Source organism: Sabethes cyaneus, chromosome 2, assembly GCF_943734655.1.
Source record: "Sabethes cyaneus chromosome 2, idSabCyanKW18_F2, whole genome shotgun sequence".
Classification (NCBI taxonomy): Eukaryota; Metazoa; Arthropoda; class Insecta; order Diptera; family Culicidae; genus Sabethes; species Sabethes cyaneus.
The window spans coordinates 99,043,550-99,070,356 of NC_071354.1; the positions used below are offsets into that span (position 1 = coordinate 99,043,550).

The 26,807-nt window shown below is 37.9% G+C and overlaps 1 protein-coding gene across 7 annotated transcripts in view; it reads left to right on the forward strand.

Moving 5' to 3' along the window:
• LOC128738600 (disco-interacting protein 2) overlaps window positions 1–26,807 on the forward strand; it is a 90,999-nt gene that overhangs the window by 20,201 nt on the left and 43,991 nt on the right. The window lies entirely within an intron of this gene.

The window sequence follows — 26,807 nt, forward strand, 5'->3', positions numbered from 1 at the left end:
CTCATAAATGTGTAATAAAAATCATGTTGTTACTTGGGATTTCCCAACCGAGTTTTGGTAATGAATATTGCAAACTACACAAATAAATTGTCGTCATGCAAAAGTCAAAATAAAATAGTTTGAACGGAAAGGTCGTCAGAGTACATTAATGGCGGTCAGTATGACACCCAGTATCTCACTTCCTTTCTCTCCGCCTACCGATATACCCCCATAGCATCAAGAAACCATCACAAAAAATAGAAATCTGTTAGTATTGAGATTTTTTAACTCAAACAAAGCATTAAACATTGCATTCTATAAGTTGTATTATCATAAATTTCACTTACTACTGAGATACTGTGAACACACAGTTAACCCTTAAATGCGCACGCTGAAAAAATGGATTTTAAAAAAACTTGCTTATCTAAAGGTAGTAAAAATAATTTACTTTGGGGATGTTTTTCACTATGTTGTTTTAAAGCAACATTGCGTATTTAAGGGTTAGATTCGCTAATATCTTTTCACTTTTTCGCCGTTGGTTCTTCGATTTTTTTTCGACTTTTTCACTCGTTGAAGTTGAAAACTTTAACTTACCGCCAGAGTAGTTATTTCGCAAGATATTATAATAAATTAAAGTCTAAAGTGTTCACTTGAACTTATAGGAAAAACTACAAGGTATACAGCCCTGGTTACCCTGGTATACAGCAGGTTGTACGAAAGGGTGACGTAGGACTATATCAGATAAAAGACTAATGTAAACTGCATTTCTGGCATATGTATATTTATAAGAATCTGTAAGTGTCATTGTTTAGGTGAATATTTAAAAACCAAGAGCGAAATATTCAGATTCAATTATTATTGAAAATACGTTGACGGGGGTTCATAAGTACAACGCCTGTAACCTTTGAGACATAGAGATTTCTTTTAAAAATCACTTGTGTGCATCATAAAGATTGAAATGGTAATGAATGACCAATTTCTGTTTTATTTGTATGAGAGTCCTTATCCTCCTACCACAGGGGTGAGGGGTCTCGAACCATCATAAAATAAATAAATTCAAAATAAATTCATGCCTCCAAAAAACCCCACAAGCCAAATTTGGTTCCATTTGCTTGATTAGTTCTCGAGTTATGAGGAAATTTGCATATTATTTGTAAGGGAACCACCCCCCCCCTCCTAAAGGTCTCAATTCACCATAAACAATTTTTGCCTTCTAAAGCCCCTACATACCAAATTTGGTTCCATTTGCTTGATTAGTACTCGAGTTATGAGGAAATTTGTATATTATTTGTATGGGAGCCCCCCCTCCTAAAGAGGGGAGAGGTCTCAATTTACCATACAAAAAATTGTTGCCTTCTGAGATCTCCCCCAATTCCAAATTTGGTTCTATTTGCTTGGTTAGTGATGAGGTAATTTGTGTTTCATTTGTATGGGATCCCCCCCCCTCTTAGAGGGGAAGAGGTCTCAGTACACCGTAGAAAAAAATCCTGCCTTCGGAAACCCCCACATGCCACATTTGGTTCCATTTGCTTGATTAGTTCAAGAGTTTTGAGGAAATTTGTGTTTCATTTGTATAGGAGCCCCCCTCTTACTCCCTCCTTAAAATTGCTCTCTCGCCTCTCTATTAAATTGCTGGTCATTTTATCTATTCAACGACATATAAACTATTCAGTTTCGTTCGGTAGTTTAGTAGTTATCAGCATTTGAAATCTTTCATTCAAACGTTACACTTCTATGTTCGTTTTCACAAAGTGCTACCCAGTCCCAGCATAGTAAACAAAGACGTAGTCCTTCGTCAAAAAATTTCAATTCGTTTCGATTAGAAAAGCGCATCTATGACAGTCGCTTGTTATTGCGTAATCAAAGCAACAAGCATGGATATGCCGGAACACCATACTGAATAATTGAGCATGAACTTGACTGGATATTTTTATTGTTAAATTAATTATTTTTGAGCGTCGAAAATATGCTAGGCAATAATATTTATTTTGGCCGTAACGTGATATTTTATAGTTAAAACTGTATCATAGCAAATTACCCAGTAAAATATATATGCGATTTTATGCATCGTAATTGGTTGTAAAAGAAACACAACTTGCCACTATCAACTCTTCTCTCTCGCGGAAAGTAAAAGTACTGCAATCAATTGAAAATGCCTAAAACTAGTGATGTCCAAAATTACCAGTCGATTACTAATTGATCGGTAAGCGCTGTCTGCACTAATCGATTAATTTATCTATACGTGCTAGCAGTATGCGATTAAAAATATTCGAATATTTCTTCTATTTATGCGATTAATCGAAACGCTATAAACTATAAACGATAAACGCTATGAACGATTAATTTGGGATTGGGATTGGGATTTGATCCCGGGTCCTCGGCGTGAGAAGCGTGAATGCTAACCACTGCCGGGATTTACCCCTATTCGGGGATTACTCATTTTAATCCCCATTGAACTATTCGATTAATTTTTATAACTTTAGTTTTTTACATTTAACGGAGAATACGGTGGAAGAAAGTAATGAAACACAGAGTCGATAGGATCCAACAGTTCGTGATCAGGCGTGAAGAGGAAAGAGCGAAAGATGAGGTAAGGGAGAGTCATTGAAGCAACGCACGGTGGTCCGGATTCGAAAAAATGCGGATATTAGCAATTGTGTACAAAATGCGTAGTTTTTCAAGGGTGGTGTCTTCGGAGAAGTTTAATAATAAAATATAACGCATCTTTCTGCACTATTAGGGTGACCGTGAAGTCACCTATTAGGGTGATACTAACTTTTGTTTTTTTTTTACTTTAAAAAAAAATTTCCAAAAAGTTGCAGAACATACTAAAATAAGCAACTTTTCTGACTATAGTAACTATCTATCTCTTACCGTTTGCGAAATATAATGATGTACCGCCATCCGGGGTGAGATTGGGCCAAAAACCAAAAATGTTTATTTGTGAACATTTATTATATCTATAGAATCTAGTGACCTAATTCAAAATGACGATGAAAATAACATATTAATTCGTAACTTAGAATGGAACACAGATAATATTAGCAAACTATTTAGCCTAAACAGGGTTTCAAAGTTCGCGATCAAAACTACGCGGAAATAACGCTTGTAAAAAATGTCCCCCATAAACCAACCCAAACAAGAAATCGCATCAACTTGCTATTTTGAAGGTATATAAGCTAATCATTTACAATGTATTGAAAGGTTATTATGCGTTGGATAAGTTTTGATTACGAAAATAATATTTTTCGAAACTTTGTACTTTTCGAGCTTCACGGGGGTGAGACTGTGCCAAACCATAATGATCGATCCAATTTGTGGATTTCACATACACAGCAAAAATACGTCAGTATACGTCAGTAGTATACCAGTACACTCACATTCTTTACTATTGAGCACAATATTTTGACAGATTAGATTGCATCATCCATTTTGGAGCAAACAGCATCATAGGTCTGCTAAATAATTTAAACTAATTTTTACGTTTTCTCTGGAAATTTCAGATGCTTTGAATAAACACTCTCCCCCCTGCCCCTGATAGGCCACTTAATTCATGGACGGCCCCATTTGAACTACTTTATACTGATATTTATGTATATTGTTCATAAATATGCTAATGTTCACTTTGTAGGTTTTTAGCCTAACTTTATGTTTTTGGCACAATGTCACCCCCTAGAAGGGGTGAGATTGTGCCAAAGTTCATGCACTTCCAGTAAAATTAGGTTTCATTGTAACTAAACCATCTCTACGGTAGTTGTTAATTGAACAATTTAGTACATATTGACAGGTTTGAAATCAACTTAGCTCCTAAATTGTGTGTATACTGAGCTAAAGAACAAAAACATATGCTTTTTTGGCACAATCTCGCCCCGGATGACGGTATTAAAAAGGAGCACTTAAAAATCGATTATGCTCAATATCTTTGCACACGATTTTTTTTATTGCTTTCGAGTGTTCTACAAAGTTATTCAGTATGCTAAAATACACATTTTCTCTCAAGACGGTTGTTCTCCGAAGACACCACCCTTGAAAAATTGCGCGTTTTTTACCCAATTGCTAATGTCCGCATTTTTTCGAATCCGGACCACCGGGCAACGCATAAGAAGTTGTGTACCGCAATGTTTTATCCTAGCCTTTTTTATCCTCTTGTTCTAAAAAATTTGTCACTTAACAGTTTGGACCATTTGTGACATCTACGGAGTTGGGAATTGAACCCGGGTCCTCGGCATGAGAGGCATGAATGCTAACTACTATACCGGGATTGAACCCAATGAAAAAAATTGAAAATTCCATGCAAGTTTTTAATCGTTGTATCCGTGTACGAAACTCTATAGTCCGTCCGTAAAATCTGTACCTACGTTATTTTGCTTGAATTGGCCCTGGTTTGCTGGCAACAAGGGCGAAACATATCCAAAGTCGTAATTTTTCATCCCAATTCGATGCATTCTTTCGACTTCCATAATTTTTCAAACATTTCTGACAACACGAGGTTTAAAGCAAAGCCTAGGCACTGCATTCAATTTCGAAACTTGATCTTGTGTTTTGTATGACATACTTTGCAGTCAGCTATTAGAGTACAGGACAATTGCGGAGCTAATGTTACGATCCTATTGACTCTGACAGCTTCTCACAGTCGAAATTCGAACATACGACAGCTGGCTTGTTTGACCAAAGTCATTCCTTGAAGCTAACTGGGAGGAACACTACAAGTTTACTCATTCCAATTAACAGATAGTGCTCTACCTTTCAGTAAAAGCATGCGATAGAACAAAGTTTCCAAGTACATACCTAGATAAAGGCAATATCTAGAGGTCACACAACAATATAAGAGACCATCAAACGTTTTATAACCGTTTCAGCATACCGGAGGAGTCACCCTCATTAATCTCAAACATTGCAATCCACTGCAGTTTATTTTATTTGTTTTTTTTTTTGCTGCTGCATGCTTTATTCGCAATGTGCGACGCATGCACCAGGCACAGACATGCATAGATGAGTTGGCGATTCTTTCTGCTGCATGGTTTATGCATTCACTTTACATGAGAAAGCGACTTATAAGAAACATGCTCCGAAATAGTCCTACCTTGATACCAATTAGCCTACCTAGGTGCGTGCATGTTACGATGCACGAAAATCACATGCAAGCGGAGTCGTTGACTTACAATGTTTGTGCTACACGAATCACCAACGCGCGATCGCTCTATTTTCCGCTGTGATTGGGTGCCACTGTTCAAACTAAATTTTAATTAAAATTAAATTGACAATTGCAGTTGTTGTTTTACATTCTCTCTTCCTTGAGACGATCAGCTGTATATTTTCCCATGAATGTCTGTTTGAATATCCATTGCTAATGTTATCAAGGTTGATTGACAAAGGTGGGAAGAAACTGAAATAGAAAAGATAAGAATAAGATGAAGTAAAAAAGAAGATATTCATTATTATCTACGCAAGTTGTTTCTTGACAACATTGGTTTTGATATGTTCAGTAATATTCCTGCTTAAAATTACACAAGCGTAAGATACGAATCGGGTTAACTTATGTAACACGTGACTCGAAACAGTTATTGTTTATTACATATTCAAGCGATCATTACAACCACAAGGGCCTCCCTCATGTACGTGACTAATTCAATTCACACCCCAGGCAAAGCGCACAGCTTCACTAGAGTTTATTTAGCAATCAAAATGTTATTTCAGAAATGTAGCTTTTTCATCTCAACGTCATCACATATCTGGTGGAAGAAGAAGCGTAAAAGAAAAAATATCAAACCACCAGACTTTTCGCAGTGATCAACAAATCAAACAAACGTGAATTTTGTTCAGTAATTTAAGCGATACATCCACTTGTACGCCGCGAAACTGGTGTTATTATTGGCAGGTGATTGTCGTGGTTACGTAGTGTGCCAAGATTTAATCGATGAATCGGTATTAATCAAAGTATTGTGTAATCAACACGATCGACTCGGAAAATGTAACGCGGAAGTTGTTTTGGATTCGAATTTACTGAAACGCATTTCGCGTTGTAGGGTAGATTACATGCATTGACAGGAAACGTCACTTGTGACGTATTTTCAAAAGAAGAGGGATCTTGCATACATGTTTAATAAACATTATTTTTGTATTTAGATAAGAAAAAAAATGATTGTGTCGTAGTTTTTTTTTAAAATTCAGCAATATATGTGTTAAGTAGTTTAACAGTCAATAAAGCCTTCAAACCAGCTTGAGAAAAAATTATTTTTTCTTGGTAAATGTGCCTTCAATCGTAACGATGCAATGGCATTTTGGCAAACTTCACTAGCGTCTGTACATTTGGTAATAAACACAACTCGTTTATGCCAATAAAAAAAGGAAGCAATCTCAGAGTTGATCACGTAATAACATTTTAACTTTGCCGGTCATTGTTTCTACGGTTTGCCGGCTATCTGTTTCTGACTTTCGAGGAGTAAAGAAACAATCTAGGCCAGCTTGAAGTTGAAGGCTTCTTTTGTTCTGTTAATCAAACACTTACGACACTACAGCCGAAGTGGAAATCCTAATTGGCCCGCTGTTTGTCATGGTTTTTCTATTGTTTTGTTGTTGCACATTTTTATCGATAAAACCTGCCTTTTTCGTGCGAGGGGCGACCACACAATAGCACAGCTGATAGTAACAGTGTGTTTCTTTAATTACTCTATTATTTGATTTCCACACGTAAACGACAACATCGAGCTGTTTTAGTAGTGGAACAATGTGTGTCACTTCCTAATGACAAATTTTATAATGTTGCTTTATGGCTCGTAACTCAACTGTGCCGGTTTTCACTTTTATACACTCAATTCTATGTTCCAGCTATCTCCGCTCTAACTTGTTTACTTTTCACCTAGTTTCCACGCTTTTGCATAATAAATGCCTAATGAAATTAAACAATTAAGGCAATCATCTACACGATGGAAAAGAAAACGATCGTAGCAATGAATTTACAGCATTTTTGGCAACTCATCGGTTTCGAGCCTTTAAACTTCAGCGACAGCTGAATAATACATTTTGCTGGCTAGCCTTTGAGAAGCGACTGTCCTTTAAAACAAACAGCTGATTAGCTCGTTACGACAAAAACTGTTCGTTTCGGATGCCATAGTAATAAAACACCTGCTGACCGCCGGTTCCGGCTCATTAATTACCGCTCGGAAAGACGAAGTAAAAATTACAAATTCAATGTCAACAATGCGAACTGCTACACACCACAAGAGGAACAGTTTGCCAAAATTGTTACTTGATTGTTAGGCTTTTATTGCAAGCTTTTGGGGGGAGGTCTCTAAATTATGATCTAATTCATTGTGATCTACCGTTATCATTAATTTTGTGGTCAAAATATGTGAGTAAAAAAATGATATTATTTTTAAACAGCTCAAAAACGCGTCTAATATATAATGGTAAATTAAATGATTATAAAATGTGACGAAGCATTGCCAGTGCCAGTAATTTTAAAGCAATAACGATCTCGTCGTGCTACAAAGGAGCCAGCTTAGTGTAGATCGGGTAGTAATCAATCTCGATTGAAACCAAGGTTGTAAGGTGTTGGGACGATAGGATAGTCTTGCCAGCCTTAAACATCGCTTCCTATGTTAGTGGCGGCTTTTATTACAAGGCGTCACGACAGCCTCTGGCCAGAAGTGGGCAGCTGAATTAAGAAAAATGTTATTTCGAACGCTAGAACCAAGATGGCAGTCTCATCACGTGACTCGCTAGCCTAATAGGACAAACCATCTCAGTACAACGACTACGAGCCACAAAGTGAATTCATCTCGGAACATTCGGAATGGACCTAGGCAATGAAATGAGGACATGGAATGGAAACTTACTTACTGACTTATGTGTCCATGCCCGCCGATCCGACAGAACCGAGGGATGAAATCAGAGATATCCACTACCGACGGTTTCCCGCTATGGCTTTTACCTGTAGCCAGGACAGGTTCTCGTCTACAGCCCGGATGTCGTTGGCTAAGCTGCGTCGCCATGACCCTCTGGGTCTGCCGCTTCTACGTTGTCCTTGCGAATTGCAATCGTGTAATGGAAACTTGGTACCTGAAATTGCAAATCGCTGAATTTTGTGGGTTGTCATAGGGTGCTGCTCGTTCAGTTCGAATCCGTACAATTCAGCAGGAGATCTGTCGCAAAGACGAGAAGGTATGGAGGATGGCGGCAAGGACCAAATTCTTCAGAGCAGTGAAGCATCCAACGAGCTGGATACGGGCTTGGTAATGTTAGCTGGATGCTGTTTGCCACTTAGCATCAAGATCGTAATTCGGGACGTGAACGCCCAGGTCCGTAAGAGATACGATGAATAGCCTGAATATCGTTAGCATCGATAAGGGCCAGCGGTATCAACTTTGTAGCTCCACGAAACCACATGATCAGAAGCACTTTCTTTCGTCGCGAAAATATTCACAAATTCATCTTAACTTCATTGAACAATGACACAATCGCCCCCATTCTCATAATAGACCATTTTTTTCTCGAACATGACTAACATACGATTCCTGTAGGGTGCGGACACTGACCGTTACCTAGCAGCAGTAATATGTGCGTTCAAAATTATCGTGACAAACCCGTTCTCTTCGGCCCAACATTCAATAATTGAACAATCCGCACGCTTGCAAGAACTACGTATGCTAGCGTACTGGATGAGGCTCTACCTTTCCTGTGACCTTCGAAGACCAATGGGTCACGCTCGACCGTAAGAGATGCCGCAACAACGATACTAAGTGAAGACACTCCGAATGCACGAAATGATTGGTTTAACGCAGAAGAAAAACTATCTGTGCATTGTAAGACGGGAGAATTTTGGAAAGTATTGACAAGCGCAGAACCAGAAAAATTAATGACACGCGCAAGTTCTATCGGAAAGCGAATTAATCTCGCTACTAAGCTAAAGGGCTACAAACTTGACATGAGCAGGAACGAGGAAGGAAACCTGATCACAAACGAGCGCGATGTTCGACAGATGGATGGTAAGAAAGCACTGGTAACGGGACTTCTTTAAATAGTGTTCAGGATTTAAGAGAAAGAGAATACTAATTAATGAATTGGAAGTGGTTTGTCCCATCTACGATAAAGTCCATACGTTTGATTGCTATAATGAATGCGACATTACACTAGTCCATGGCCCGCCGTCTACTATGTACTCTCTCAAATTTCGGTACGTCGTCTATCCCCAAAAAGTAAGAGATTTCTTAGGACAGACAGTACCAGGTGGGTTTAACGGGGGTCCGCTCTACTACGAATACCTCAAGAAATGTCTGGAAACCAACCTGCTTCAGGGTAGTATGTAATACCGTCGACCGGGAACCAGCTAAGGTAGATAATGCTTGAGTAGTTCTGAACAAACTGACGTGGCTGATAAAAGCTACTCTAGAACGAGGGATGTGCTACATGCGCGTTTCAAAGACATTGTAGAGGCTCTTCGAGTCGCCCTTACGGATGCGGCCAGCGGATTGACTGGCCTGTATGTTATTTTACAATGTTATTGAGGGTATAATCCAGCAAATTTAGAAGCGAGAGGTACGAATTTCAACAAAAGTATCTAACGCTCAGGCTTCCCAGACGGTTTCGACGTTTTTACTAGGGACTTTGAAACGGCAGAGATAATGTACGCCAGACTAAAAGCGAAGGCTGGAAGAATTGCGCGAAACATTAATTGGTATCAGAGATGCCAGAAGTGAAGACATGTCTTCATTTTGAAGACACTTTAGTTACAAAAAAGTGAAATGTCTTCACTTGAAGACATGTGAAGACATGTCTTCACCATGCAGTTTAAATGGGCGGAAAGCCGAAGGAAGACAAATGAAGACATTTTTCTTTGATTCATGAAGGCTTTTCAAAAAATCACCTGACATCCCTGATTGGTATAAAACCAGATATATTGTTAGTGGTATTTGTATGTAGTATTTGGCTCAGTAGACCTCTGTAGTACAGGCTAAGTCTTCGTCGTAACATATTCCGTATGTGATTACAATTTTCACAATGCGCGTCACAGCTTCAAAACTTTATACGGTAGCACTGCTCAAACGAATGGATCAATAACTGATAAGAAACAATAAGGCCGATTGGTGCTTTGTGGGTTTCTATTAAAAACGAGACAGGGTCAGTCCCGGCGTAGTGGTTAGCATTCACGCCTCTCACGCCGAGTAGCCAGCTTCAAATCCCAACCCCGCAAAAGTCACGAATGATATAAACTGTTGAAGTGACTATAATCTAACAAAAAAAATCGGGACGTACAGCTGCACTCGTTATCCACGCTCATTCCTTCAAAAACTTGCTGAGTTGATAGTTGTTTCGTACCAAGATTCGCAAAGCAAACCTTACCAATTTTTTCTGATTGCCTTCCAACCCATTGATTTGATAGGAATTCACGGCCTCTAGACGATACTCAGGCTAGTTTAAATCTAATTTGCCATTATATATAGTGAGAGAGCCTGCGGATCGTTGAGTTCGCGGCGAAATCGTCGTACTAGTGCAAAAATCCCTAATTAAATTATTGCTTGGCACTTGAACGAGAGCTTTTCATCGAACACATCATCACTAATACGCAAAGTAACGATTTCATCAGATATCATTACTAGTACGAAAAGTAACGGACCTAGATGACTTCCTTTTGGCATACTTGAGTTTACGATAAACGGTTGAATGAAAGTAGAGGCTCGAGAGGGAACAGTTCACCTCCACCACGATTAGTGATACTACTAATAGCAATGTATTTGAAGTAGTTGATGAGTTCATATGTCAACGACGCATCCAGATTGTAAATCGGACCTTTTTGTTTGTTTATTAATCTTCGATATATAAATATCGCACAAGCATATTACTTATTACCTAACTAACTCTTAGTCTAACTACATACTTTGTCATACCGAAATCAAATATACGAGCCACTTGATTAAAACGGTTACAGCACTTTGCTGGCGGGTTGTTCATTCCGTAGGTAGTTCGGTGAGTCGATCTTCGGAAGAACACATATTGACGCATCACTCGGGTCGGGATGTTGAATCGCAGTTTTCCCAGTATTTCGGGGCAATCGATGTTCTTTGCCTTTCGCAAAAAGTTTCGATGATGCGGCATACGCCGCCACAGAAATATCCAGCATAATTCTGGCGGAAGTCGAAAGGTTATGGTTGTGATAATATCGACAATCCCACTGGCAAATGTGCTAGATGGTTGAGCAAATCAAAGTTCACTTGCGAGTGTCAAAATACTCAAAGAACAATCGAAAACATTTTCGATCAGATTGGCAATTCATTTATCACTGTGTATCACTAATTTTGATGTGGGTCAAATCGTAACGGGTGGCAACTAAAATTTTGGAATTTTTTTCTCAGGCTGTCAAAAAAAGACAAAGATACATGAAGAAGATCTGATTCACCGAAATTAAAGATACATTATGCATTGTTGAAAAAAAATTAGTGTACATTTGAAAACGGTCCGTAATCGACTGTCCGACGTTTGGCGCTTTCGTTTGACGTCGAAACAGCAGCGTTGTACGGCCATCATGTCAACTTTGCGAATGCATCTCTTGATTCTACCAATCAACTGTTTGCAATTCGTGGCTTTCCAGTTATTTTTGTACACCAAAAAACTCAAAATTCCGGAGAAATCTTCGATTGGGCGTACTGAGACAGATTTTTCGGGTCGCGGTTTTTGGGTAAAAATGGGATCGAATGGGTATTCAGGTACGATTGTGTTTTTTGGCGTAATGCGATGATGCTCTATCCGGCCAAAACACGTATTGCCCATCTGCATGATGTTTTAATAGAAACGGGATCAAAATTTTCTTCAAACATTCGTCGGGCGTATCTTAATTGATAGCCAAACCAGAGGGCTTTGTTGTTGAAGAAACAAGAAAGAGAACGATGTCCTTCTGCGTCCATAATTTTGGCTGGTCTTCCACTACCTTGCATGCGAATAGTTGTTTGGCATCTTAGGATATGATGAACAGTCGAAGCCGCAACATATTTGCTGTTTAAATGTTGTACTGTATGCTTTTTGCCGAGATTTCTATTGCAGTTCGTAACAGTGTACAACACGCTTCCGAAATGCTTCTTGTTTCGACACCATTTTTAGCAAAACTGGGCAAGCATAAACAAATCAAAAAATATTAACAAAAAGAGGAGATAGAGAGAGCTAACACATACATACTCTCATTTCTTTCTGAGATCGTTTGTTGTTGAGCATAAGGGCCGCGAAAAAACTCCAAAATTTTAGTTGCCACCCGTTATGAGCTGCAATTAAAGATTTCGGCTGTTTGGAGGTTATTCTGGAACAGTTTCCATTCCTACGGGACAGACGGTTCACGATTGATCAAAAGTGATATAAGATAACCTACTGATTTCGAAAACATCTCAAATTATCTGTAAATTCAGCTTGAAGTTTAGTTTTATTCGAGTTTGACCTCCCTCAGACCACAACTACTATATCTTCAATCCGTCGGTGCTAATATAACTCATAGTTATAACAACGTTTCCGATTGCCCAAAAAAGAACCTGTAACAAATTATTGTGACAGTTGAGTTTTTGCAGTTCCGCAATGTACTAATAAATAAATTGTTTAGCCTAGCCGGTTACCTCCATATATTTTACATATAAATATTCATGAACACAACCAAAACTAATGCAGCTGCTGCTGCTTACAGCCAAAAAAAAATTTCAAACGGGTCTGCTAGGAGACGGCCACTTATTCACAGCCATTGTACCGTAGATTTTAGTGAATGGAGAGACGTTATTCGCAAGGAACGGCTGTGGTAGCTGGACAAACTTTGTACCGCCTTCTTATAAACAACGGATAAAAAAGACTAATGACAGTGTTTCTTGATGATCTACGGAAAATCATTATGCCAGTTGCAGTGCACTGCCTGCAGCAGGATAAGAATCAAATTTTTTCGCAGCTTATTGTATTTATAAAACAACTAAGACGTTTCCAAATATTTTGCACTGTTCCAACAACTATAAAGCCGTAACAATTCCACTTAATAGTTTGTGTGTGATTAGCTAAGCGTTTGGCTTGGTGCTACGGTTGAAATACGTTTTTGTACTTACTCTACAGATTTTTTTCATTGTGCACATCTGTCTAATGAAGTTCCATATATAAAAAAATTGTATTTCAATAGAAAAAATTGGTTTCAAAATTTTGGCTAAACTTGTAGTTTATTCTGATGGAAAATATCCTCCAAAATAACCTTTGATAGCCATCGATAATACGGACGTTTGAAACTGGTATGTTTAGAGAATTGGTCGAACAGAAAAGCCAAAAAATGACCGGTAGAAAAGATATAATGTTTCATCAAGGTATTAATTCGCCAGAAATATTTTTCAAGATTAAATCTACTTCCACAAACATATTCATTCTCCTGGTGCCAGATACTTTTGCGATAATCGCTTCGTCTCGGTCTTAAAATTTTTTAGGACAGTAAAATCTCCACTTTAAACGAGAAGAACGAAAATGACTTGTGGCAGCTTTTGGTCGGCAAAGATCAGAATTTTTATGAGCATGCAATCATGATTCTGCAATCAAAATGAAAAGAAGCATTGAAACAGAAAGAGGCAGAATAAATGACTAAATAAAATATTTACTATAAATTTTATTATAAAAAGCTGAAACGGTATTTTTGTACTAATTCAACCATTTTACCTAAAAATCTAAGAATGATAGAAGTCTGTATAGTGTCGCTTTTCAATAACTATTTATCTTATTTGAGATTATTTTGATTTTGATTAATCAATCGATTTATACCGCAGTCCCATGGAACCCATCACCGTTTTGGACACCAAACTTCATTGTCGATTAGTTTTGTTTTATTCCTCATATTCGTATCCGTGGGTCAATGATTGAAATCAGACTTGTCCCGAAACTTGTTTGCTTCGAGCATATAAATATTTTTTTTTTGCAATCCGCAAACGATCGACATCCAATTTTAGTATCGAGTTCAGTGAACCATAAAAGAAGCAAGAGTCGCGCGATAATGGATCCACGGCGGGTTCTTATCCGCTCACTCGGTTGGGTTAATGGGGCTTTCTGTGAAAAATCGTAAACATTATGGTCAGTCAGATCGCCTCCAGACTGATGACCTCTGGTTAAAAACGGTTTGTTTTAACTATTTGAAAGCAAAAATAAATTACCACGCCGCGTTGGGGCGTGAATCTGAAGCAAAACCCGACATTAATCATAACTGATGCTATAAACAGGTGAACGTGAAATATCATTCCATAATGTTGTTTTACTTTCAACGAGCGGTAAAATTGTTAAGCTACTGCGGGCAACAGCAAATTCTTCAGTTGGACAAATAATTGTAAATATATTATCAATAGTTTTCAACTTTTTTCAGCAATTCGAACAGTTTCTTATATACGAGATCAAGTTGCAATGTTAATGACAGTATTCGATAACAACGTTGCGACCAGCAAGATGCAACGGGACTAGTCATCCGTTGAAATGATATCATTTATTATGAACGCATACTCAGACACGACTTGCATGCGGATTAGCGGGATTAATCTGATCGAGGTTACCTAAATAGAAGCGTAGATTGATACCAGTCTTTTTTTTTTCATCTTAGCAGATGACTAGCATCGCATTTATAATAAATTATATGTGCTTTACTAGAACGAGATAATATCTTTTTTGCATGCACGATTTAGTTGCTAATAAGCAATTGCATGAGCGTAGTGAGATAGTATACGCGTGGCACGTTGACTGTTTTAGAATTAAAAACGGTATATGCCCAGTTGGCTTCGAGGTCTAAGCACAGTTCTAACAAACCAGTCATCGCATGTTTGAATATCGACTGGGAGCAACCGTTATAGACAATGGGACAAAAAATACAATAGAGATAAAAATATGATGCAAATAGGATACAAAACTGCCTTAAAAATAATATCAATGGTACAAATATGGTAGAAAATAATACAAAAATGACACACGTGTTTACACCACTTGTGATTCGGCCATTAGATCTACTATGCCATTTGTTATTTCGTCCAATTGAGTTTTGGCCATTGATCATTCGTCCGTCCGATCAATCGTAGGTAACCCTACATGCAATACTTTTTTGAACTAAGTCTATTGGACATCTTGTAAGTTCACGGTAGATTTCCTGAAATTAAAGAAATGAAGAAAACTTTTTCCCAATTAATTTCTCGCTCGCTCGCTAAATTCTTTGCTCCAAAAATTTCAGTCAATAACGGCAGATTGCCTAACGTCGATTATGCCTACCATACGTTATACCTTCCGCACATTATGCCTATCGTCCATTATGCCTATCATCCATTCTGTCTAATGTTCATTATACCTAACGTCCGTTATACTTATTGTTCATTATGCCAAATGTATTTATGCCTCACATTCGTATGTCTGTCATCCGTATGCCTAATGGGTACACCCAAAAAAGCAAAGCCTTGGGCTTAAACGTTTTTTCTATGACTTGACCCTTCTTTATCGACGGACTTTATAACCGGCTATTAGAGTACAGGACAACAATCCTACTGACTCTATCTAGTAGCACCACTCAACCGAGATTCGCACATACGACTGGCTTGCTACTGTGTTACCTGACTCATAACGAATATACGTTATATACGGAGGAGGGTCTCGTAACTCACAAACTTTTTGGTTTTTCGTTTAATTGATCATAAATTCGAATAGAGCATATAAATATCAACTATATAACATAAGAAATTACACGTTTACTCCAAAAATAAAAGCCTGAGAGATTTTAAAATTTCGGAAATAGGGGTTCGCTATAAGTCAGGTAACACAGTAGACCAGCATCATACCTCGAAACCAACTAAGCGGTAGGGGATACTTTCACAATAATACAACAAGTACAGTGAAAACACCAAAATTACAAGAAAACAGCACAAGATTAGATAACGTAAAAACGTAATAAAGACATTTTAGAAAAGATGTTGGATTTTTATTTTAAATTCAGAACATCGAAGGTCAATCTTTAACTAATCTCACCGTAGAGTTATTTTTATTTAGGCGCCACACTTTCCCTTATAAACCCGGAATGCTTTTCTATTAGTCATTAATCGCTCTAGGAGAAACATTCGCAATCCACGGCTCTAGGAGAAACATTCGGCAACAGCGAAAGAAAGAAATCGAGAAAAATAGAAAACAAACAACAAAGTGGGGCTGTGTGTTACTAATCCATCGCCAAAACTGGATGATCGTTGTTATACGATACAATTTTCAATTTCGTACGATTTTGTCGGAAAACACTCTTCAGTGTGCAGGAAGCATGCATTTGTCCCCAGCATCATGTTTCCTATGAAAAGCAGGTCTACATTTTGAGTGGTAAAAAGAAGCATTATCTCATTTCTTTATTTGTGAGACAATATTGTTGCTATATACTCTACAAAATATTTAGACAAATAAATTAATCAACATTATTAGCCATTTCAAGCACCTGAAATGCTCCCAATTTTGGTTGCACATGTTATACATAAGAAAGCACAAAACGCTCCAATAAGTGTATCGAGCGAAGTTTGCTTCAGCGAAACATCGAACACTTAAAATAATACAAGACGCCAGTTTACGGTTTTGGCCTGAAAGCTTCTTGACATCAAAACCATGTGAACTGCCGGCCACGACTGTATTCACATGTCATACCGTATAGCAGCACAGCAGCACTGCTTCGACTGCCATTTTTCTCTAGCAGATTTATTCACACTATAAAAAAACCATGCGTCGGATGCCAACTGTGCCGTCTGGGGTACATTAATTTTCCGGTTTCGAAGATGAGGTGATTTTTTGTGGCTATTTTACCGTGCAGAAGAAGAAAAACTGCCACTTCTGCCCTGGCATAGAAACGGAAGATAATTTGCGCACCGCCAAGGGTATAACGACTGAGGGGTACTCTCCCCAGTACAGCATCCACTATTATGCAGCGTTAAATTTTATGTAGGTCGAGGCTAAGGAAAATAAAGGTGAACAATTACTCCGGAACGTTAATTCCCGTCCAGATGTATGTTGGTACTATAAAATAGTGTCCATATAAATTAACAATCAGCTATCAACGCATCGGTATTTAGCTAATAAATAAAAAGAAAAGAAAAGAAACTCACGTATCAGTGCTTTTGAACCTTTCACAATAATAAATCTATAATTGTTTTTTTCTTTTGTTTTTTTTTTTCAAATATATGTAAAAATTTACAAGGCATGACCTTTCAAGTTTCTAAAACAACTGTTTAATGATAGCATCTAAAACTCAAACTCCGAACAGAAACGAAAGCCAAAATAATGTCAAGTTTATTCCAAATATCTCATCAACAAACAGCATATGAGATGAACAACGACGCGGAGCATGATATTAATGAGATTTTTTTTACGGCGTCCAGTACAGCGAGCCAGTCCTGTTCCTCTAGATAATGTATTTTCTTCTTTGCTTTTTGTATTCCCTTAAAAGTATTAGAAACAATTTTATTTTTCTTCGGCCTAGCATTAAACCGTTTGTTTATTTTTCTGGTGCTTCCAATTGCGGAATTGATTGCCCTATTACAGCATAACGGCTTTTCGATTACTGGAGGTATGCGGATGTCCATTAACTTTTTAATCGATTCAGTATCAATTGTGTATTTCAAGCAAGTTCTCTCTAACAGGCAATCTGTCATTGTACTCATGAAAGCAGAATGTTTTTATGATAGTTTCAATTTATGCCTTAAATCTGCTTTCATTATGTTGATGTTTTATTCACTAAACGAACAGACTCGCTAGTCATCAAACGCTAATGATCGGAGGATAACCCCAAAAAAATTATGTACTGAATCTTTTTACTATAGGTATTTATGGGACAATACTGACCATTATGCCGATCATCGCCGTCGTGAATGGAGTTTGCCAACGGGCATTTTGCCAATATTATATAGGTTTAGTTTAAGGAAAAACAATATTGAAAAAAGCAAGGTCTTCCCAGAAGACTTCAAGGAAAATTTTTCATTTCGAATATGGCTTCTTTTATAAATTTAGGACTTCTAAATCAAGCATCGTAGAACAAATATTTTTTAAAAAGCGGTTTAGTGCTAATTTCTGTCGTAACAAGGAAAGCCACTTATTTTTTCATCATTTCTTAGTTGAATTTTAACGAATAATGCAAAAGTTCTTGTAGAGATTTGACACTAACCTTCCCCCTCAGAGGGGAGAGGGGTTATCATAGAAATCAACAAATCATCGCAGAAAAAATCCTATCTGTAAAAACGTCTACATGCGAAATTTGGTTCCACTTACTTGATTAGATCTCGAATTATACTGAAATTTATGTTACATTTATTTAGGTGACCCCCTTACAGAGCGGAAAGGGATCCCAAACCATCATAAGAACCTTTCCCGGCCCCAAAAACTCCTGCACACAAATTTTCACGTCAATCGGTTCGGTTTTCGAAACTATAAGGGTCGTACAGACAGACAGAAATTCATTTTTATAAGTATAGAAGATAACTTTTGAGCGGTAAAGACCATTCTAATGAAATTTCGCAGATATATTCACAGTGTTAATCCTCTCATTTGTTGATAAAATAATTGAAACTAAATCAATTATCTTAGTTACAATCATCAGGGCTGAAAACAATTGACAGAAAATAATGAGTCTGAAAAAAGGAAAATATCAGTTCATTATATTCCCTCTATTGTAACACCAACATCAAATCATAGCACTCGGAGATATGTGATACCTACATATCCAAAGGTTGATTTTGAATTTGCGCGCGTTTTACTTTCTCTACGCAGTCTAGTGAGTTACTTTCAGTTATCAAAAAAATCAGCATTCAACAAATGAAATGATTTTTTCAGTAACGCCTAGACACACAGGCAGTTAACATGCATTGCACCTATGTTCGCAAGAATTTAGTTTTAAGATTTTTTACTTAACACTTTAATTTTAATCACAATAATTGTACAACTAAACAAAAAATCTTGCTGCATATACCTAAAAAAATGAAATTCTAATAGCGTCTGAACTAACCATTCATGATTGAACACACAATGTAAATTATATTATAAGCACTTTTATCAACACTCTTGATACGCATAGGCGCTCCCGGAAAAAAAAATCATTTAGTTTAAATGAAAGTGATTTTCTTTAAAGTTCAGACTCAGTGATAGCATGTGTGAGTTGACTGCCACAATCGCTAAAGGAAAAACAAAGTTCACATACTGGACGGCGGCGTTCACGATAGCGCCCTTAATTCATTTATCAGGTAGCACGAATCATAGGTTGCTGATTTCGTAGCTAATTCATTTTGGCGCATTTTAACAGTATGATTTTGAATTTTTGCAGCTCTGACAATCATCATAAATTATAGTAAATTTTAATGTGTTATACATGATTGCTCATAACTTTCAAATTACACGGCCAATCACAACACAACTCAATAGTGATCTATGACGCTATAGGGTAACCAACTTGATTTGGACCCCTACATGAATTGGACCCTTTCAACTTATTTAGCCACATTATAACCTAGCGGCTCCAAATTCGATTGGTTTGATAATTGATACCGTAATTATATTCTTTAGATTCTTTTCTAAGCGTGAAGATTTTCGGATCACTTTAAATTACTTTTATTTTGCTAAAATTTACAATCATAAAGTGTATTGCCATATACCGCTCGCAATCCGACGTAGGTGAAGAGGAAACGATGTTTGCAACACATTTTCAATTTGGTTTTAATAGCTGAATTCAATGAATTCGTATTGATGAAATCAGTCAGTTTTATTCTGAAGACGTATTTTACGTGATTTTGAAGGTTTCTTCTCAAGATTTTAATTGAACACCACAAAACAATAGTGTCCAAATTGTATCGTGAAAATTTTCTTACCACCAGATTTTGGACACCCCTGAATTTGGATTGTTAACAGCAGTTTATTTACCTAATAAGATTAAGTGGAAATGAAAAACTGAATATACCCGTAAATCGTCTATGCTATTTCATTGATTTCTGGTTGAATTGGTAAGAATTTTAAGCAAAAGGAACATTTAAAACATTTTATTATTCAAATTTTTTTTGTTTATCAGGGAATACATCATGCAAAATATGCAATTCTCGGGTAAATTTTCAAATAGACCTAAATGACAATGAGAGATTCTCTTCGCGTCTCCTCTCTTCCGCTTTTTACGGCGATCCTAATGCATTTTAACACATCAGCTTTGCATAAAACGGTTGCCGGAGTCACTAGTTAGCTAAATGTTTTGAAAATTTTCTTTTCTATGCATTTATGTAGCCGTGAAAGACGGAAGAGAGGAGACGTGAAGAGAATCTCTCATTGTCACTTAGGTCTATTTGAAAATTTACCCGAGAATTGATGAGTGCTTGCAGGAAATCAGAAATGGTGTGGCAATTAAATAGTTTGTCGCCAGATCGGTATTCCAGGACCGACGAACGAGTTTCGGCAAAGCAATCAATTTTTTTTTTTTTTGAAACGATGGTTCTACAATTGATGAAGGGACGGTAGGGGAAAGAAATGGAAAAATTTTTTTTGATGAAGGAGGGGAAGAGCGGAAAGGAAGGGGGGGGTATTGGTTGCTATGCTTGACAAGTAGTCATTTTGACTCCTACCTTTTTGTCGAATGCTGGAAGGTGCATGAGTCAAACCAAGCTGTAATCTGAGATTATAACCGGATTCGAACCCACAACACCCGTCAGGGCATGTGGTTCGCTGGTACTTGTACCTTTGAACCATAGAGGCGCTGGACAAAAAGGTAGGAGTCAAAATGACTACTTATCAAGCATAGCTACCAATACCCCCCCTTCCTTTCCGCTCTTCCCCTCCTTCATCAAAAAAAAAAATTTCCATTTCTTTCCCCTACCGTCCCTTCATCAATTGTAGAACCATCGTTTCAAAAAAAAAATATTAATATATATGTATGACCGCATTTCAAGGTCAAGACTAAAAACTTGAGATTAGTCTAAAGCAATCAATACAAAAACCAGTCAAGACCTGGAGCTGCACTAATACTTGATCACATGCCGACGAACTCGAGTTTGATAAATAAGTAAATAAAATGGCTCGGAAGGGATACCCTGTTACTAAATACCGTATCATGAACGAAATGATTCGCAGCTGCAAATTACAGCTCAAACTTCCCTGAAAGCGTTTCCAGTAATTCAATCGGACACAGAAGAAATACTCCACTTGATGCGATTTTCTCGACGAACCCGATCACGAGAATGTTATAATTTGGACTTTATTTACATTAAATATTTTATCCCTCTGCCTGAGGATTTTGGAACGTTTCAAATAAATTAAATCGGATATTTTAATTTCACGTCAGATGTAATCAATAAACATGAAGACTGATTACTGTTATGTTATATGATAAACGGAGAGTTTTTTATCTACGGTAATCCAATTGTGCTGAAAACATAAAATAAGCATAATCAAAAAACGGATTTAAACCATATAAAGTCGTGATTGACTTTATATTGAAATTTACTTGATCCCACCCCATGTTAATTTTTTGATTTAAAATTAATTTAAATACTAAAAATAAACTGCACTAGTATTCTGGTTGAATGCATCTTAGAGTGTCCAAAATATATTCGTTGATATTTGCTGTGTCCAAAATACATTTTAGACACTGTTTAAAATAAAGTGAGAGAGCCCAAAATATGAAAACTACATACTAAATAAAAATGTCTATAGCACATTTTTATCGACCAATAGATGACCCTACAACACTTTGCCTTTTAAATAAGTTGTTCTAAAAGAGAGTCTTGCATGATTCGCATAGCAAAACAAGGTTAATACACATTTTATTCCAATAAATGTAAAATTACTTCCTCTAGGGGTCCAAATTCGGTTGGTTACCCTATTACCTGTGGAATGAAACTAATAGCGCATAAATCGGCTGGGCCATCTCTGAGAAACAGGCGATCATTTTTATCTAATCAAAACAGGGGTTTAAGCATTACTTTCAAACTACTAGTTTGTTTTGAATAAAACTTCCTAATACACTTTATGACAGCAACAGCTTACATTTGGTACTAAGATCGTTGAAATCGGTTGTGTGGTTCTGGAGAAATTCGTGTCACTATGTCTCTACGTCTCGGCTCAATTTCGTGTTTCTCGACCAATTCCTAAGGCTTTGTTATAGTATAACAAAGGTAAAACAACAAAAAACCTGCTTGGTTAGTGTAGTACTGCTACAGCAGCACCATAAAGCCACAATAAGATCAATTTTGCTATGAAATTAGATTTTCTTATGACAAGAAAACGATTTTATTCCGACGGATTCCAGCAATGTTGATTATAAATATCGAAAACAGTATGGTAAAGTGCCCTATATTTAACCAAACCTGCTAAAATAAGACGCGTACCGTGAACAAAAACCTTACCATGGAAACCTTATGAAAAATATCTTACATTTGACATCAAAAGATTCAATCTAGCCCAGTGCACAGTGGTCCAAAAGTGCGAAAAGTGGAACTTTTTTCCTAGCGTCTTTGGCGTTATTTTTAGTGTGTTCACTAAACAGTTTTAGTGCGGAACACACTAAAATGAAAATGGTAAAAAATCGCATCAAAATGTTGTCAACAATACTCAATCACCGATTCAACTTACGTAACCATCGCTATCGCCTTTTATATGCTCGCTCAGAGAGACACAGAGTGCTCTCATAGCAGTTTGCATCATTTGTTGCGAGCGAACTAAACTGAATGTAAGCTGATCTGAAGTGATCAGAGAAGGCATGATCGTTTATTTCACTCTCTAACAATTGAATTAAAATTAAACGATCAGTGAGACACAGTAAACCAAGTTCAAACCGATTCCCATCGCTTACGTTCGTCTTGTTATTGCGTCGGTTCTGATCCAATCACTATTTTTTCATATCCCTTTTGAATCATTCTCTTTCGAGACTGGTCGGTCTACAACTAAGAGCAAGAGCGAATCAGTACAGTTCTGGATCGCTACTAAGCGTTAGTGGTACTGTTACTATAGTAATCGTTATGCCTTCGACAGTTTATGATCGTAAATCAGCAATGCTCACTTGAGTGAATGACTTTTTCCATCCTTAGTTGGTATGAATACCCGCCATAATCTGAACGTGTCAAAAAATAGTCATGGCTTACTATGATAAAAATTAAATATCTACCTTTTTTATGTTAGGAAATACAGTAATGGCCCGATTTTGTCACCCCCATGATGAATTTACTTACTTACTTAATTTGCCTAACGTCACATGACAAGGCCTGCGCAGTATAATTTCTCCATCTGTTTCGGTCCATGGCAACTGATCTCCAGTTCCGCGGCCACCCAGTGCTCGCCAGATCTCGCTCCACCTGGTCTTGCCACCTCGCTCGCTGTGCCCCTCTTCGTCTTGTTCCTACCATATTTGATGCGAAAACCATTTTTGCAGGGTAGTTGTCCGGCATTCTAGCAACATGTCCTGCCCAACGTATCCGTCCAGCTTTAACCACTTTCTGAATACTTGGTTCGCCGTAGAGACGCGCGAGCTCGTGGTTCATCCTTCGGCTCCATACACCGTTCTCTTGCACTCCGCCAAAGATGGTTCTTAGCACCTGCCGTTCGAAAACTCCGAGTGCTCGCAGGTCCTCTTCTAGCAGTGTCCACGTTTCGTGCCCGTAGTGGACAACCGGTCTAATTAGCGTTTTGTACAGTGTGCACTTTGTACGGGGGCTCAAATTGTTCGACCGCAAGTCTTTGTGGAGTCCGTAGTAGGCCCGACTTCCGCTGATAATACGTCTTTTAATCTCACGGCTGGTATTGTTGTCCTCTGTTGCCAGCGAGCCAAGGTATACGAACTCGTCGACTACCTCGAACTCATCCCCGTCGATTACCACGGTACTGCCCAAGCGAGCCCTGTCGCGCTCGGTTCCGCCCACCAGCATATACTTCGTTTTAGACGTATTTATCTGCAATCCAATCTTCTCTGCTTCGCGTTTCAGTCTGGGGTACTGATCTTCCACCGCCTCAAATGTTCTGCCGACAGCATCCACGTCGTCAGCAAAGCAGATAAATTGACTGGATTTATTGAAAATCGTGCCCCGCATTTCGATCGCCGCTCGCCTTATAACACCTTCAAGCGCAATGTTGAATAGCAGGCAGGAAAGACCATCTCCTTGTCGAAGTCCCCTGCGAGATTCGAATGGGTCCGACAATCCACCCGAGATTCTCACACAGCACTGGATCCCATCCATCGTAGCCATGATAAGTCCCATGATGAATTTAGGGGTGACAAAAACGGGATAGTGACATAATCGGGTATTTTTTCAATTTTTATTTTTTTTTACAGATAACTTAGAAAGAACTACATATATTTCATTCACTTTTAAGACATTTCGCATTTCCTTCCACCTCTCTGTGGACATTTGTCACCTGTTCACAGCACAGGTCTCACAGGTATGAAAACACGCGTTTTTTAATTGCGCCGAAATGGTTGATTACACTGGTTAACTATGTTCAGACAAATTTCACAGCGTAAAAAGCTCTTTCTTATGGTATGAACGTTTCTTTGATTAACCCCCCTAAAAGTAAGATAGAAAATTTATATTTCAAGCAGTAAGAGATAGAGCAAAACAATGTTCTACAAAATTTTTGAGTAAATTATTATAAAGAATTTTGGCAAAGAAAGTGATCTTATAGCTATTATAGTTGTGGAGATAGGAAACAACTTTTGTGGAAACTCCACGATAATCAACACAGTTCTTTTCACAGTGTTTTAATACATTAGAGATGTTTGAAAATAATTTTCAAACGAAGCTTTTGATAAATCAAAAGCGTGACAAAATCGGGTAAAAAAAGTGGCAAAATCGGGGGTGACAAAATCGGGGCAAAAACGTGACAAAATCGGGGGTGAAAATATCGGGGAGTTACAAAATCGGGTTACCACTGTATAGACAAACCATGTCTGTCTTGGCAAAGTTGTAGAAAATATAAACCCAAGCAACTTTGCTGAAGGAATGACATTTTTATCTCTATCAGGTGCAAAGTTATAGAGCATTTTCTTCGGAAGTTCTGTAAAAAAATAGTTTATGATGCATAACTTTTGTTAGTTGCATTTTTCAAACATACATTGCTCTAGGTAATTATTAAAGCAGTCAAAACCTACGTTTTTGAAGAAGATCGCAAACCTCTAGGACCTTTACTTGCTAAGCTATCGCATATTCAAGCTTTATTTTTCCTTAGCTTTAGGAGCCTATAGGGTACAATGGAGATAGAGATATGAAATCAGTGCTTCATCTTGAAGCTTAGTCAAGTACTACAAACTCGTATAGGTGCCGCTTGTCCCTATCTACCCATATTAGAGTACGGCAAGCATATGTTTTCTATGTTTTGCGTTCGCTGCATCGATCACTGTTAAATCACTTATTTGTGTTAGTAGAGAGAGAGACATGATTTCTTCGGCAAAGCGTCGTTAAATCTCCTCACTCGTCTAATTGGCAGCGGTGAACAGAGATCCCAAATACACGAGCTCACCAACAACTTCCAGTTCATCGCCGCCAATAGTCACTGTCAGTGGGAGGTGAACGCTGTTTTCTCTGGAACCTCTTCCTATCATATATTTGATGTTCGACGCATTGCTTGTGATTGCGATACATTGATGCAGCTATTGATGTTTGGCTTAATTAAACCTAATGAAACGACTGCACGTCACTGTATCAACCATTCACAACATTGTCATAATGCATAAAGTAAGATAAATAAATTAAAATCAAGGGACATATAATATATATAATCAAGATATACCAGCGAGCTTTTGCAGCTGATGGATTACAAAAGAGTTCTTCTTTTTGGACCTAGCTTTCAGACTATATTTCTGTCTGAAGAATCGTTTCATAAAATGAATGTTACGCACTCCGCCGACACTGCAAGAAAGAAGCATTTTTATTATTAAAGCGTTTCTACTAAACAATATCTTTAGTACAAATAGCCTAGGAAGATATGTCATGCATTACTGTTTTTCTTCCCATCAGGAAGCTTCACACCATACGCTTTTAAAACCTTTAAAACATAAGTATTTTATGGTGTACTAAACCAATTTGGGTTTCGTTTAGCATGTACATGAGTAGATGTGACTGAATAAGTGAAAGATAAACAAATGCATACCAGTGTTTTGTTTACGGTGAGAAAATGTAGATCTAACGCCATTAATACTCACGGACCAAATCTCCTGGCTTGTGTATGCATGTTACCCTCAAGCACATGTCGAATTTTGTGTTGGAGAAATGATTTTCACTTCGATGAGAAACGCATATATGTGAGCTTGAACATGCCGCAGTTTCCTCATTTCCACCATGTAATTGAAATCTTTAATCCACTTTAGTTGCCTGCCACACTTTCAGAAGCAGCTGGGCTAGCGCATAATTGAAACCGATTTAATTTACAAGTGCTTTGCCTATATGTATGCTGGTATACCCACCAGCCAAGCTCATGCCCCAAAATACCGTGCCAATGACTGCAAGCGTCGCGTTTTCGATATGCACATTTCCCGCACTTTCCATCGCGCCGCCGCAACGTCATCCGTGAAGTAGCCCCCGGCGGTGATCGTTTTCACATAACTTTTCCCAGCGACTAAACTCCGCTGCCATGGCTACTCGGTAGCAATAGCTCCACCACCATCGTTATGATACATCTCGTTGATTTCAAAACTAGGTCAAAGAAATGAGCAACTAGCGAAGATTGAGCTTTACCGCTGGGGTGTGTGTGAGCATCTACATAATCACAACTTGTACACTGTACTAAAGCAAATTTGCAGACAAACTATTGCAAATTACAACATGTCGAGGGAGAAACTGACGAAAGCGGTCTTCAAAACCCGATCGGAATAATACGAATTTGATGCCATT